The sequence below is a fragment of the Bacillus rossius genome, chromosome 1 (genome assembly GCF_032445375.1).
Source record: "Bacillus rossius redtenbacheri isolate Brsri chromosome 1, Brsri_v3, whole genome shotgun sequence".
NCBI lineage: Eukaryota > Metazoa > Arthropoda > Insecta > Phasmatodea > Bacillidae > Bacillus > Bacillus rossius.
The window spans coordinates 343895038-343912321 of NC_086330.1; positions in this window are offsets into that span (position 1 = coordinate 343895038).

The following is a 17284-nucleotide window of genomic DNA, read 5'->3' on the forward strand; positions in this document are numbered from 1 at the left end:
ACAGGGACACTGGAACATGAAACCAAAAGGGACCAAGGTGGTAAATAGATGACAAAAAAATTACTTTACATAACATCTACTATCAAACCAAATTCATTACCCTTATACCATTAAAAAAAATAACCAAAAAAAAACTTTATTCTCTTAAACTACATAACAAATATATCAAAGGTTGCAACCGACTTAAAATTAGTACCATGGGTTTTTTACTTATCTCTTCTTGTTACTCTATTAACTAACAAAGTGAATATTATAGGCCTATAACATGTAAATTAAAGTTTCCTGGGTTGTCAAGACTAGGATCGGTGGGTGATCAGACCACAATCAACTGAGTCACAGACCCGAATGAAATGCAAACCAACAGTGAGCACAAGGTTAGGTTCTGCAGCACCTAAACAATGTCTACTCAAACTGGAGGTGGAGAATAACATCTCTTTAAATGTGAAATGTGTGCTCTAGTCACATATGCTCCTGAGTCAGGGTTAACTAGGCTTACTGTGACTGGCGTGAGAAAGCGTTGGATTCGAAAAGGACCTGACCAACGAAATGACAAATTTGCCATTTTTTTATCCACTGCTTTGCTTGTGGGATGAGCCTTGCAAAGAACTAGATCACCTCGTCGAAAAGGATTGTCCATTCTATTCTTATTATATTTTAAGCGGCTCCTTTCGTGAGACCGTTTGAGATTTTTAAGGGCAGAGGCCCAAACTTCCTTAATATTTTTAGGGTTTTCTGGCAATAACTCTTTCAGACACCAAAGATTAGATAATGGGTTGTTTGGAGCAAAAGTGAACATTAAATTGAACGGTGTAGTTTTGTGAGATTCATGGCGGGAGTAATTGAATGCCATTTGGAGCCAAACTAAATTTTTGTCCCAACTACACTGATCTTGCGCATGGAAAGCGATTAACGCTGATCGGAGGTTACGATTGAACCTTTCCGCATGCGAAGGTGGAGGGTAGTAGGGTGACAAGGTAATATGGCGTATGCCATGGGTGAAACACATGCTCTTAAATAATTTAGAAGTGAATTGGCTACCATTATCAGAGACGATAGATGTCGGAACGCCAAAGTTTTGGAAAATACAAGTCTGAAGAGCTCGAATTGTAGATGGTGCATCTGCCTTTCTTAAGGAAATGAGCCAAACAAATTTTGAAAAAGCATCAACACAGACCAATAACATATTGTTTCCATTTTTACTTCTGGGCAATGGACCTACAAAGTCAATGAATAATTTTTCCATAGGTTTCTCAGATACTTCAGACGACAAGAATCCCAATTGTGTGTTTTGAGCAGGTTTGCTGAGGGCACAAAGACGACATTGCTTAACTCTGTTGGAAATTTCACCATGCATACCTTTCCAGACAAAATGCTTTCTTATAGATTCGATAGTTTTGTAAATACCAAGGTGGGCTCCAATAGGTGAAGAATGAAAGTATTCAAACACCACAGGTTTCAAGACATTAGGTAGCACAATACGTTTCTGATTATGGCGAATTTTAGAATAAAGGATGTCTTTAGATAAAAAATAAGGTTTCTGTGGAATTCCAGATTTAATTGTTTTAACAATATTACTCAATTCCTCATCTTCTTCCTGGTAAGACTGAATGTTTTTGAATGCCAATGGAAAATCAGTCACGAGGACTTTACAAAAGTTTTCGCTTGAAGGTTTGTTAGATTGGTTTTTATCAAACATACGTGAAAGGGCATCCGCCACAACATTTTGCGTTCCTCGGATATGCTGCACCTTGAATTTTAAAGAGGGTATTCTCATGACCCAACGACCAATTTTACCTAACTGTCGGGGATGAGCCAAAAGCCAAGACAAAGCCTGGTTATCAGTTTCCAACAAAAACTCTGCATGCTCTAAATAAGGCCTAAATTTGTCGATACCAAAAACAACAGCTAAACATTCAAGTTCATAAATCGTAGACTTCTTTTCCTGTTGAGTGAGAGTCCGGGATGCAAATGCAATAGGTTGGCGACAAACATCAAATTCTTGCGCCAAGACTGCACCTACTGCTGAACCTGAAGCGTCGGTTTGTAAGATGAAAGGTTTTGAGAAATCTGCCATACGAAGAATTGGTGGACTTATAATGTAATTTTTTAAAGATTCAAAAGCCTTTTGCTGTTCCTTTCCCCATTCGAACTTAACATTTTTCTTTCGTAAACTGTTAAGGGGAACTCTTTTCAGCTAAATTTGGAATGAACTTGCCAAAAAACTGAATCATGCCAATAAATCGGGCTATGACCTTAACATCCTGTGGTGGAGGAAATTCTCTGATAGCTCTAGTGCGCTCTGGATCAATAGATATGTCTTTAGATGAAATATTGTGGCCAAGAAATGAGATTTCATGAACGGCAAATTTAACCTTTTGCGGATTCACTGTTAAACCAGCCTTTTCAAGGCGAGACAAGACTTCTTTGAGATGCTGAAGATGCTCTTCGAAATTTTCTGAATACACAACCAGGTCGTCCAAATAGTTGTACACAAACTTAAATTTTACATCATGGAAAATTTGATCTAATAAATGTGTGAGAACTTGTGCACCCGTGGCGAGGCCAAAAGGTACACGTGTAAACTGATAAAGGTTCCATAGTACACAGAAACTTGTGATTGGCTTAGACTCATTTTTTAGAGGAATTTGATGATACGCTGAATTTAAGTCAATGGTAGTAAAATATTTTGCTTTAGAAAACCAATGAAATGCTTAATGTAAATCTGGCAAAGGCACTGACTCAATCTCAATTTTCTGATTAACACGACGAAAATCAACAACCATTCTTTGTTTACCATTGGGTTTCGGGACCAAGAAAGCAGGACTAGCATATTGTGAGGTAGATTGCTCAATGACTCCTTTGTCTAAAAGTTGTTGTACCTCATTTCTTAAGATATCCATTTGGGGAGGTGCCAGACGATAAGGATGATTTTAACATAGCTTTTATCATGGAGTTTTATTTCGTATTCCAGAAGTTTAGTAAGGCCTAAATCTGAAGTTAAAACTTTGGGAAACTGTTCACATAAACTTTTAAGTGCTTGACGCTGTTCATCATTTAAATGGCTCAAAGGATCACAAGTATTACTACCGTTTTGGTCAACGCTGATTTCGGCAAGATTATCCTGACTCTGATTACTATCTGTAAAACATATCTTGAGATTTTTTTGAAATTTGAAGGAAATATTTTTTTCTTGCATGTCGAGAATAAGCCCAGACTTAGACATGAAGTCTGCTCCAAGGATAAAATCTAAACCAATATCCTTAGAGACTAAACAAGGGAACTTCCATGTAAAATTTGCAATTTTCAGCTTAATGATAGCACAACAAACTATCGGTAACACATCATTTGAGGCGGTATAGCATTTAAAGTGACCTTTCTCAACAGATTTAACTAGTTTTGCCTCTTTCAACCTTAAAAACAAACCATGTGAAATAATAGAACGTGTGGAACCTGAATCTACAAGAGCCTGCACTTCAAAAGTGCCAAAGGTGACTACAATCCGAGGGACTGGAACTGGATTTATCCCCACCAAATTAGGAGAATTTATGTTAGAGACAGGGTAAGGCTTATTTTTACTTCCAAAGTATTTTTGAAAAGAAAGAGCTGATTTGGTTTGTCGAAACAGGTGAGCGTTATATTGCGCATTATTTAGGCTAGGTTTGCAGGGTAAGCGTCTCACCTCGCGTCCCTGCTCTGAGCGTTTTTTTGTTGCAACTTCCTACATTCTTTAATTTTATGTCCAGGGTTTTTGCAAAAATAACAGACCGGCTTCTGGTCTGAGTTCACCTGATTTGCAGGCATTTTATACTGCTTTTGTCCACTAGCAGTACTGTTGACATAAACATGATCAGATTGTGTAGCACTAAATGAACCAGCAAGGTTCTTGGATTGCTTGAAACTTGAGGACTGAGGAAAATGTGTATTGCGATGGTAGTCCGCAAATCTGACATTCTGGGAATGGATGCACATCCTATCAAGTTCAGAAAAGGAAGAGGGTTTAGACAGAAAGACAAGTCTAGATCGCTCTTCAGGAGACAAACCATCTAAAATGGTATTTATAACTTCCTTCTCTGAGACTTGTAAACGAAAAATGGCAGCTGCCTCCTTCACTTCGTTTACATAAACTGCAAGAGGTTCACCTGGTTTTTGTAATCGATTGAAATGGCTCAGCTGAAGCTGAGTTAATAACCTAGAGGGAATAAAAAAACTCAGGATATCTTCATGGTACTTGTCAAAGGTAAAATTTTGAGAAATGGCCAAATTTGTTCGCTCTGCCAAAGGACCTAAGGTAAAAGGGTAAATAATCTCTAGCAACTGAGCTTCATGTAAGGAGTTGCTTTGACGTAGCTTCACAATGAGCTGAAGAAAATTGAGAAACTTAGGTATATGCAGACCATCGGTAGCTGGGAAATCCTTTAACATTTTTTCTAAAGGGTGGGTTAACTTTCCAAACACATTGGAAAATGAAACTTTATTGCTCAGCGCTGTTGCTTGATGTGTACTTGGTACACCACTGAAAACAACGTGTGCATTAGCACTAGCGGGCTGTTTAGCAGAAACATAGATTAGGTTAGGTAACGTGACAAGGTTACCTGTCATACTACAAGCAGGTTCAACATCCTGTTTGGAAGGACCTGGAGCAGGAGGAATATCTGGAATTTGAGGCAAGGAAGTAGGTAGAGCCAACCTACCAAGTTGGTCACACACTTGTGCAATAGATGACACAGGGGTTAGGTCACACAAAAGAGAAAACTCAGTTTCAGATTTATTGAGGATATCACCTAACTTTTGAATCTCAATCAGTATAGTTTCTAATGATGCAATCTGCACCTCTGACAACTTAGGGGAATGAATGTCCAAAAGGCACTGGACACGTCTGTTTAAGTGGGCCAAACGGTTTTTGACACGAGGTAAGGTGCTTACGAAGTTTTCATCATCCAAGTTTGACACTAATTCCTGCAGTACCAAAATTTTACTGGCACACAGATTAAATTCATCATTGGGATTCAAATTGACCAACTTGTCACAATCAACAGTCAAATTACTCTGAAGTGCCGTGCGCAATCGTTTGCGCTAAACGGCAGCAGTGGTGTCCTCACAGGGAACACCACGCAATTGACATTCAAATGCCAATTCATCTTTAAGAAGAAACTCGGGAATCAAGGTAGCCATAACGAACAAAAAAATTAATACAAAACACCAAAAGAACTACCAAACTGCTGTCACCCCCAAGCCATGCAAAGTTCCAAGGGACCAACACATGCAAGCTAAAAAAAGCTACGCATGCACAACACAACACCCAAAGATAAAACACCAGAACCACCAGCTTCTGCTACCAAACTTTCTACCAACCTTTCCCAGCCTGGTTAGGTTTGACCATTCCGAGAAAGGCTCGCAGTGGAAGTTGCCCTGAACCTTAGGCTCAATGGTGTCTTACCTCAAGGTTGAAAAATAGTAAGGCACAAAGGTAGGCCGACTGAACAACCAGCTCACAAAATTATAAGAAATATTCTCTTTTAGGTTAACTTGGGGGTAATATTTAAAAATAGAAACTAACTCATTTTCAGACCATCATTTATATTTGATATTTAAAACAAACTTTATGAGTATTACAGTATTACTTAGTTATTTATAAAACTTCATAAACAATAAATAGAATATCATGAGTTACATTTGTTACTTGTTACATTTGTTACTTAAATTTAAAAAAAAAATATATGGGGCCCCAAAACATTAAATAAATTATTAACGTTACTTTAATTCATAAATTTATGTTAGCAAAACAAAATTAAAACAAACTATGAAAAATTTATAAAATGAATTTAGGTAGGTTGTCCACATTTATTGCCGAACACATGCTTCATGCGAAGTATGAAAACGAATAATCACTTTCCTGAATTCATGAGTGAGTGAATCCCGTAGCCGTCAGAAAAGAGAGGAGAACATCCTCTACTCCAAACAAAGGGTTACAAGTAGTTCATAGCATGGCCGGCATAGGGAAGCACTCCAGATCCATGACTCGTGGGCCGCTATAAAAACATTTCAAAAACTAATTACATGGTGAAATATTTAAAAATAAATGTCCAGCATGATTTCCAGAGAAATCTGCGAAAACTCACCCAATTGGTGGCTACCCAAACTTGAAACTACCGCATGGATGCGGTGGATAAATTAAGAACAGAAAATTAATACAGTTTTTCACATGATGGTCACCAAGAAGAAGGAAGTGACCATAGATGGCATAACACAGTTAGCCAAACATAGTTACAAATGCACAATTTAAAGAATAGTTCCGAAAACTGAATAGTTCCGAAAACTGAATAGCACACTGCCTTGACGAAAATATAATAATTAATTAAACTTTAAAATAATTAAATTTGTTCAGAGTTCTTTTCTTTGATTCTTGATGCACTTAAATTGGATAATAATTATGTGATAATAAAATACAATACAAATGGTCAGAACAAAACATACCTTCACTTAAAGACAAAATTACAAATAAATTACCCCCATAACAGAAATTCTTAAAAAATAAACCAGCGTTCAGTTTGCCGAAACAAAAAAAACAACACACAAAGAGTTAAGCAAAAACGAGTGTACGCCCAGCTGAATGCTGCAATGGCACACTAGGTAGCGCTGTTAACCCCCTAGCTGTTTCTTAGGTTAACTTAAAAGGCTACAGATAGCACTTCTGGCGGTGATTTTCTGTAGTTCGTCATAAATCAATTCAACAGATCGCGCAGTAGTAGAAACAAATGGTTGCAAAAATGGGTTATAGGAAGCTACACTGTATACTTATCAACACGATATTTAACTAAATATGGTAGTTTTTCATTTTGGCACTACTACTCCTGTTTTGATGGGGGATGAAGGAAGACTGTTATATTGGAAAACTACCATAATGAAATAATTCCACCTGGGGGCGACGGAATAGTGCCATAATGGAAAACTACCATAAGTTTAAATTCAACCATACAGTCCTATTACCCGAACAACATGATTAAATTATGTATTTTATCTTAGAAAGAATTTATAGAAATAAGCATCATACAAAGTCTTGTGATTTTAATTCATGTGTTAACTCCAGGTCACTATTTGAAATGAAATGCAATCTAGTGACCGAAAATCACAATCTCCTGAGAACCGACGGTTAAGTAAATAAAATATTGCATGATTTATATCATATGTTTAAAATGCCACGACAGATTGTCACCATCAGGTGTATAGCCATCTATAGTACTGAGATGGCTATTCAATTGATTTTATTTTACGTCATGTCTATCAAAAGAATGATAAAATAAACTTAAGCATGAATGATTTCACAGAAAAATATGTTTACGTTACTACATCGTTAATAATACCCACATTATGTTTCTTATGGGCTGTTTGGGTTCAATTTTCGTGGGCTGACTTCACTAATACCTTACTTCTTAATGGCTGTGGTGTTGTTTTAGTCGTGTCGGGGCTGTCACAGGATATTGTGATTCCAGCATTATGTTTTTTAGCATGTTCTGAGAAAACCACTAGAAGAGTATTTTAACATATAGATCTAAAGAAAAACAATTGCCATTAAAAATAGATAAAAACAATCACAACATTTCCAACCTGAGAACTGTGAATACGGAATATTTGTTGTACTTTACTTGAGAACGATTCACGTTTGCTGTTTTAAGTTTTATTGATTAAGTAGTTGTGAAATTAGGCCTATATTTTCACTGCGTCAATGACTACGAAATCATTTAGAAAAACTAAATGAGTTTGTTAAGTGAAAACATTTCAGAATATTAATTTATGAAAGCTTTGAAATCATTTTTATGTATGTTTACTAGAGGAATAGACTATTTCCGATATTATATTTCTTCTTATTCTGAAATGCTTGCTTGTCCGTAAACAGATTAATAGCGAGGTCAATGCAGACGGCCAAACACATCGCCACAGTTGAACAACAACGTGAAAGGAATTAGCCGTGACATACAGTAAGGAAGCATCCCACCAATTTTCTAGAATTATTTCAGGTATCAGCAGAAAAAATCGGTGGGGCTGCATCGGGATTCGCGGCCGTTGGTTTCGCGTGAAACGTCTATGTCAGCGAGTCGCTTTTATTTAATGGTAATAAAAACAATAAAAACGAGACAGTGACTACCTAATAAAATTTTTAATTCAAAACAGATACAAAATGGTAGCTTACTATTCATTTCAATTAATATTCGACGAAAATTGTATTTGACATTGTTCTGTGACATTTGAAATGAGATATCGAAGGCATAATATCAACATTAATGTTTTTTATTTTTATTTTTGGTGAATCGTATAATCTGTATTGCCCAGTGTTGGTTCTCTATTCACAAACACACGAATCACCGCGCTATCACGTCTGAGTCGTGAGCTACACTGAACATAATTATTTTCCTAACCTAAATTAAAACTAAGTGTACCTATTTGGGAGGTCTAGGTACGAAAGACTCTTTCAGTGCGTCTCAGGCCGAAGCTTATATAGTTGAGGCCTTACTTAAGGCGCTCGAGTTTAAAGTCGGAGATCGCAGAAGGGAGTACCAACTAAATGCAGTGAGAAGTACGGTCCCTAGGCAAAAAGGAATGACCTGGATAATAATTGAAAACATCACTGCCTGTTTACTATTTAATATTTCCGCTTGGCATCGGCTTGGTACAATGAAATACAGAACCATTTACACAAATCTGCAGAAGATCTAGATCTCGCATTAAAGAAAGGGACATCTAAAGTAATCACATATTATAAACACTATATTACGGGTAATTATACAAATATTTAGAAAGCATTAGTTTTTCCCTAACAGGTCCGTTGATTACAATCCTGGATGACGTAATTGTCTATAACTGTTGTTTAGGCACAATTCCCAATGTTTTGGTCAAACCGGACTCTCGTTTCGACGTAATTATGCGAGTCTCACATCCCGCACCACAGCAATGTGTTAAGTCTGGCTTGCAGTTTACGTAAATTCTCACGTAGCGTAAAAAGGAGAAGTAGAGTTTATTTCGCCACATTACGATTCAAGAAACTAGCAAGATAATGAATTTGAGTTTATGATCAGTCAAGTCTCTCTGCTCATTGTTTTTCCTTGAAAAACCAACCCGGTGTCCGGCTGTTAATAGCGGTTGCGTCGAGGCTTACTTGTAGTTGCGCAGCATGGTGGACGATAACCCGGGCTGGGCACTCGTCGATGCGTAGGTGAATGGAACAGCCTTTCCATTTTAGCAGCGGCGCAACACGCCTGCACCCGCGAGCCGAAGTCGACTCCACCAGCCGCCAGCACCGTCTCCCCGCTCGCCAGCCGCAGACCGTCGCAGGTTAACGCGTCACCATGACGTCATAAGGCTCAGCGCGCCGCGCGGTGTTGGCTCGCGGAAACACACACAAGCGCAGCGCCGCGAATGTCCGTAATGCTTTTGTTTTAATCGATCTTCAAGACGAAAATGAACCAAGTGCCAAACAATCTATCATAACATATTATATAATTAATTACCAAATTAAAAGGACGTTAAAACAAACAAATAATAAAAGTAAAGTTAATGGAGGCGTGGCAAACGCCTCATAGTTATAAAATAATTAAAGCAAGAGGATACAGACCTTTTCTTCTGTTCTGGTTCCTATATGTTTCGCTGTTAATTTTAAGACTTTAAGACGATATGACAATGGCCAGCCGGGATTTGAACCTATGTTCTTTGGCATATGAATTTACTGTCTTACGACGCGGTCCATAAACTTCGATAGTGTATCTTTTCTCATCTTCAGATTGCCTTGTATTGGTGCCCTATGCTACAGGCGTAAGTGTACGATCATTGCATAACAGTACAAATACATAGTTTAAGACTAGAGTACTCCATGTAGGCTATCACCACATGTTTTGAAAAATTATTGACATCTAATATTATAAATAAAACTAATATTTTTTTTTAAAATTTCAGTCACCAAAATTTTAATTCACGTTTTTTGAGTATATCCTGTACTAGTGCGTGTAAGTACATGTGATTTTGTTTACACATTTACCATGGGTGTAACCAGTATTTGTGGAAGGGGAGGGCAGAAGCCAGTCCCTCCTCCGGAAACTCTTTTACAAAGATAATGCTTGAAAATAAATGTTTAGGCTAGTTGACGATGCTTATAGAAATTCCTGCTATTGTAATTATTGTAAAATCTAGGGTGGCTTCCAAATTTGGACCCCTGTTTCTTTTCTTAGGTAGCCATTCCGGGGGTTTCTCCGGGTTCGCGGAGTTTGGCTTTTTTTTTTAGTTGTGTAGCGTTTTAGTTTTTAGTAACTGTAGCATTATCATTCCACCATGTTATAAATAAAGCTCAAACAAACATTTGAAACATTTAAATATTTTTTGCTTTTGACAATAAAATATTTGAATTAAGTGCGTATCAGTCAGTGACTGGTTGTAGACCGATTTTCTGTGTTCAACTATTTATCGGTATATATTTTCTTGAAGTTGACAGTTAAATTTTAGTCAAACAATTGACCAATACCTTTGTTATGTAGTATTTTAGAAGTTTTTGAGGAAAAAAGTATTTATAGGTACATGAATTTTATTCCTAACAATATTATTTCTGAAAAACCACAAAGTTTTTAATAAGGAAGATAGACTTTAACACAAACGCACACAAGCACACACTCATATATATATATATATATATATATATATATATATATATATATATATATATATGAGTGTGTGTGTGCGCGCACCAGTATAACATCTAGACATAAATAAAATATTCTATTTATTTCAACATGAGCAAAGCCTTTGATACTTTCGAACACAATATTATGATTAAAAAGTTATCAAATTTAGTCCTTGTCAAGAAATGCGTGGTATATATATATATATATATATATTTATATATATATGTGTGTGTGTGTTTTAATTATATTACAAATAGACGCTTGTCAGTCAAATTTGCAAATGCAATTTCATGGTTAAGCAGGAGCATAAATCAGAGTTTAGCAAAGTAGTAGTATATCTCAACCACTCTTTAATTTTTAATAAATGATATTTTAAATGTAATCAGAATTGATAAAGAAAAGATGCCGATGAAAAAAATATATAATTGCGAAATATGTTTGTGAAACTATTCAGCAAAATATTTCAGCTGTACAGATCTGATTTTCAAGTTAACAAACGTCTCTGAATTACGATAGCATTTATTGTATAACCTTTAGTAAAACAAACAATTAATCAGAATTATCACATAGTAGTGTCATCTTTTAAGACCTTGAGTTATATTGGACGCCAGGCTTTTTTTGCTTTTTTTTCCACCAACATGTAGATAATACTATTAGCGACACATGAAGATCTTTAGGTCTTATTAAATTTATAACTTTCTCTGCATCAATTAATTTTAATTAGAAAAGAATTGAAAGTATGCAGAAAAAAGTTCTTAAATTAATATTTAAAACTTTCTGCCATTTGAATTATTTTGAATGTACTACATTCCTATGTACACTATTTCATTTTCTATTTATTAGACGTTCAATCAGTGTTCCCCTTTTTATTACATACATTTTATTACCTTTACTTTTGGTTCAGACATAATATCTCGGTTTGGATTAAGAATTCCAACTCGGAATTACAGAATTAGTGACACTTTTAAAACCATTAGTAACTATAAAATGTGTAAAAAATTATAACTCTTTTTGAATAATCTAGAAACATCATTGGTAAAAAACTTAAGCAAAAAAAATTTTTTTAATCTACATATTTATTTTGTATTTACCGTATTAATTTCTGTTTATGATTTTTGTGAAAACCAAAGTAACCAATTAGTTAACTTTAACTTTAAGTATCGTTTTATCTATCTGTGTGTTGTGTTGTTTCGTGTTTTGTCGCAAAGTTATTGATATGGATTAGTGTATGTCTTGTGTTAATATGTTTTTTGTTGTTATTTTATGTCTCATAAATTGTTTTTTTTTTGTGCTGTAAGGCACAACAAACTGAATTTCAATTTGATCTGACAGTTTTAATGAAGCAGAATAATGTGCTACGCATAGTAATATTTTTAATTTCCTAATATAAAAAAGTACTTAAATTTTAGTAGAGTTTATTTTGAAAGACTGCAAGCCTGTGCAAAGGCCACCAACATTCGATGTACGAGCCTATATCACCCCTAGAGCGCCTGTGCTGCTTGACCTGTGCCTTCTACACTAAAAAAAATATTTTCCTCGCATTTCAACAACTCAAAAATACATTTTGTAGACTTTAAATAATTTAATATGGACATTAAAAACCTTAATATTTGAGTTTCTATGTGTTCTATCACCCTAATAATGAAAACATTTCATAACAAAACCCTTGAATATTTGCATTGGAATTGAACTCATTAAATAATGAGCTACAAATATTTTAATTATTCCAATGTGGAAAAATTGTAAATTCTATGAATCTAGTTACATTACGATTTTACGAGTAAAGCCATTTTCCTCATTCCGTAGAATGTATAAGATATTTTGGCAGAATTCCCCTTTTTCCTTTTTAAGTTATGGAAGTTTTCCATTATGGTACTTATTCGCCTTTTTCGAAGAGGCCAGGCGGAATGATTCATTATGGTAGTTTTCCAGTATGGCAGTCTTAAACGTCCCCATTTGTACGACTTGAACTACATTTTTTTTTAATCTGGTATATTTGCCTATTCATGCAGTAAAAAAAAATACTATGGTAGCTTCGCATTTTATTCACTTAAATGAAAATGTTTTCAAATAACTTGTTAATTGGCATCGTAAATGTTTTACGTGCAGGGTAGGAATAACAAATTGTTAAAAAAAACTTGCCAGTAACTCAAAAAACTACGACACATTAATTTTTTTTTATTATTTAGAACAACGATCAATTGTCTTATCAACTGTTCTAGACTTGACATTGAGTTCAGGGACATTCTGTATATAGCTCGTAGTTGTTTTATACAACCGACGCCTTTCTGTTAGTTAATTGACAAAAATATAATTTGGCCACTAGTCTATAGTCTATATTAAATTTATTTGTAAATTTCCAGTTGGCTATGACAAGGGGGGAGGGGTAACTGTCGCCTCTTCCGAAGTGGATAAAATGGTGCTATCCATTTTGTTATTGTTTGGTTAAAATATGTCAAATAGACCAGTCATGCTAAACATTCACAGTAAATGGTTTTCCGGTGTCGTTAAAAATTTTTTTTGGTAATCCTCACAACTATTAAAAAAAATATATTTTTAAGAATTTTCAGTCTCGTATATTTTATTGTTTGTTTGTTGTATGGCACCATTGACCGTCCTTCCCAAATGAAACAGATGAAAATATGATAATTGCACCTATACTTTTTTTTTTTTTTTCAGTTTAGAGGTAGATACGCCCTTGGTTTGATTCGTTTTCAAACACTACGCGACCGAGGCTCTGCAATGTTTTACTTTCATGGAGGCCCTTCACGGGAAAAATTAATAATAATAATAATAATAATAATAGTAACAACTCTTTCAAACAAAAACGTTAAGTCAACACGGAACTTAAATTCCGACGATGGTTTAGCTAAGAATGTTGATATTCCTTCCTGATGAAGTATCTTCGGTTCAATTCTTTTTTTTTTTTTTTTTTTCCTTTTTCAAATGCTCACCATCCAAATCCCGGTGGAATCGCGCGGAAATAAAAAATTCGAAATATTCTCCAATACGAAAACATGAATCGAAATTTGTATTGACCAGCATGCTACTTAAATTTTATTATTTTTTTCTTTTCCTTCTTCCGTTAGTCAGTATTTTAAAAATAAAGCGCAAGTGTAATACAATTGAAGAAAAAAACATCGGCCCGGCTCTCCCCGACCTGGAGCCGGCTACAAACATGCGGTGGTCGAAAGGATATTGATGAAGGGGGAAGTGTTGTGGTGGGGGTTGTGAAAGGGCAGGGGAGGACGTGTAGGGGGGAAGGGGATGGATCTCTCTCTCTCTCTCTCTCTCTCTCTCTCATTCGCGGGTCGCCCCTGCGAGGTGCGAGCGAAGTGTCGTAAGGGTTATAATCGCCTCCGCGCGGCGCCTGGCGACCGGCCAATAGCTGGAAGCTCCTCGCCTCAGCGGAACCCGGGACAGGCTTGACGCTGCTCGGCTGTCGCGCGGAGGGATTCTGGAACACGCCCTCACCGCGTCCCGCGACATCGCGGGTGGGCGGGATGATAAGGGCGACGCTCACTGGTGCTTCTAGCGCGGTATCGCCTCTAAGCGCAAGGCTCTGAACTGGCGCGCAGTCTTCCCGTCGTCACAGGACAACTGTGAAGTTTGAGCGGTGACCGTAACATTATATGGCCGAAAAATGAAGATAAATGTGTAATGCAAGTCCCTTAAGTGCTTTCAAGAATATGTACAGGTTGTTTTACGTCTAAAAAATTACTGTGAAAACTTGCTTTTTAGCCATTTTAACTCTTCTAAAAATACAGTTTAAAAACTTAATCCGAAATCAAAAGCACTTTTCGGCTCTCAGCGAACTCTTAAATGCTTTTCGTGAGCAGACCCCCACTCGGATGTCTTGAGTAGTTTTGAAATCGCGTTGTTTTTCCTGAAGCTCTGCGCACCGGGTGTGTGCCCGGGTAGGCGGAGCCCTTAAGGCCCCCGCCCACACGGGCTTCCTTTACTGTGTGGAGAGCTTCAGAAACCACGCTATTTGAATAACTATTCAAGATGTCAGAGTGGCACGTCTGTTTACAAAAATATATATATCCGCTGAGGGTGGACCAGAAGTCCTGTATCCGTATTGCGTTTTCAAACAGTATTTTTTAGAACAGTGAAAATTTGCTAAACAGGATAATTTTTAGATATCAAATATCCTTACACCTTTTCTCCTCCATTTAATGCTAGGTTCACCTCACAGAGTACCACAGTTTCCTTAAGCAATAGTTTGTCACACAAGAAAGTTATTGTAACTTTATACAACAATGACTGTGGTTATTTTTGCATATATCAAATACGTTTTCCGAGATAATACTGAGTTACGAATATAGGCTCATAATTTTATATTTTAACTGATGTTTCATTCAAGCATTTTTTTAAACAATGAAAAATTAATGAAACATTCAAGAATTTGACTTTGTTTTGTTCTCATTTTGCTTATTAATGTGCGCAGTTAGAACTTAACTATTAGAGGTACTGCGAAAACATAAAACATAAATGCCTGGGTAAGAATATGGACCCAGTATTACTGCAAACACAATTTGTAGTGATACAGTTGGTTTCATGTAAATGTACAAATTTACAAATATCTGTATATTTAAATAATTATTTCTGTTCCATTAAAAAAAAATTTTTACAGTTTTTTGTTTTGGCTGAAATTTACTCCAACGCTATTTAGGCCTACGAAATACAAATAATCTAATCATCAGTAAGATGCAACAAAGGGTTAACAAATATATGATCAGTGGCGTGAAATTTCAGCAGGTCGAATATAATGAATAAAATTTATTGGTGTATGAGACCGAACCTTCAATGTGAAAAATATGTACGGAACTATGGCATATCATTTTAAAAAGTTTTTATCGATCAGTATTTAAAATTTTCCTTCGATATGGCAGATATCACACTTAAAAGATATTTGCAAACACCACCAAATAGTATCTTTTTATAGTTCTATTACATTTGTATTAATTCCCAACAATGAATTAAATTCTCCACGGCATTGACTTCACAGGAGAAACTTTTAACTTCCGTTACATTTGAATTGAAACATACACTTTTATTCAACGAAGCCCCATTTTTAATATTAAAACATAGAAAACTGTTATGGCTAAAACTGTTTAAATCAATATGGCGTCATTTGGTTCTTCTTTCCCTAGCCTTTAAATTTTCTGCTGTTAAAGAATTAAAGAACCATTTACATTGAATGAGTAGTTCACTAGTTGATTTCTTGTTTGTTTATTTTCCATCCTAGTGTCTAGTTCAGATTAAACCAAACAGCGCTGCTAATTATTATTTTTTTAAACAATCTCCGTACTTGGAATGTTTATACGAGACCTAGAGTGAGCAATGAGAACAGTGCTGCGGGCAGCGCAGAGAGAGGAAAGTAGTCCAGTCTGTGACTTCACTCGCCGGGCGACCTGACCTCTCCCACTAAGCATGTCCCAAGACGGTTTCCATCAGCCACATGTTCCTCTTGGGGGAGGGGATGAAGGGGAGGAAGTTCGGGATGCGTGCGTACATTGCGGGGCGTGGAATTTGAGCGTAATCAGATTCAGAACTGGGCCACTGCTTAACCCGGGAGAGATTAAAGTAGATCGGGGCCTTCCAACCTACGTTTGTGTTGTGTTTTTTTTTTTGTTCCGTAAAGCTATTGACACTGTGGAACCAGTCACATAACAATATCGTTGTATTAGGATTGTAAATAATGAGTAAAAATATTTTTTTACATACTACGTGAAGGCCATTTACAGAAAGACACATACATATAAAAATAACACATTATATTACATAATTATGACATAAATTTACATAAGGCATGCACATACCTACACATGACAACATGACACACAGAAAAATATAAAATTTACAAGTTTACTTTTACATACAAATTTACTTTTAACATGCTTTTACTGTTCTTTTTTTTCTTTTTTTAAAAAATCCATATATTATGAAAATGAGACTATATTTATGTTTATTTATTTCCCTGTGAAATACTTTAGTTTGTTTCGGAAAGTTTTGCAGGTTTTAAGCATATATTCATCAAGTTTTTTCTACGAAACGTGTAACTCATATTCTATTATTGTAAATTTTGAATACTTAAGCTAATTTTGTGTGGATTTAACGCTATTGTCATTCTTCATATTTTATCTTCTTTTATTATATGTTATCTTGAGTTATATGTTTTTATTGCATTCTAAAGATAGATATTTTAAATAATAATAGGAACAACATTAAGTGTAACACCGGAGGCGCGTTTTTGTGTCTACCGCTGTACTGGTCGATTTACACTTGCCCCCGCTCTCTAGCGACCGGGCTCCCTCTGGCGCTAACAGACGAGTATGCGCGCTTCGAGGGGAAGTGGCAATAGATAAAACCCTGGCTCTGCTTTCAACTTGTCAGCAGCTCCGACTTGCCCCATCTCCCCGCGCGTAAACACGAGGAATTCCTCGTCTGCGTGTTCGGGAAGAAAATCTCAACGCCTTTTAAACTGTCGTGAAAAGGGCTGCAGACAAAAATTAAAAGCAGTCTTGTGATTGTTAGTTTAATGTTCGAATAATGCTTGAAATAGTTTATTTTATTTTAAATTGACGAAGGGGATTGAACAGGTAAAATAAGTGTAA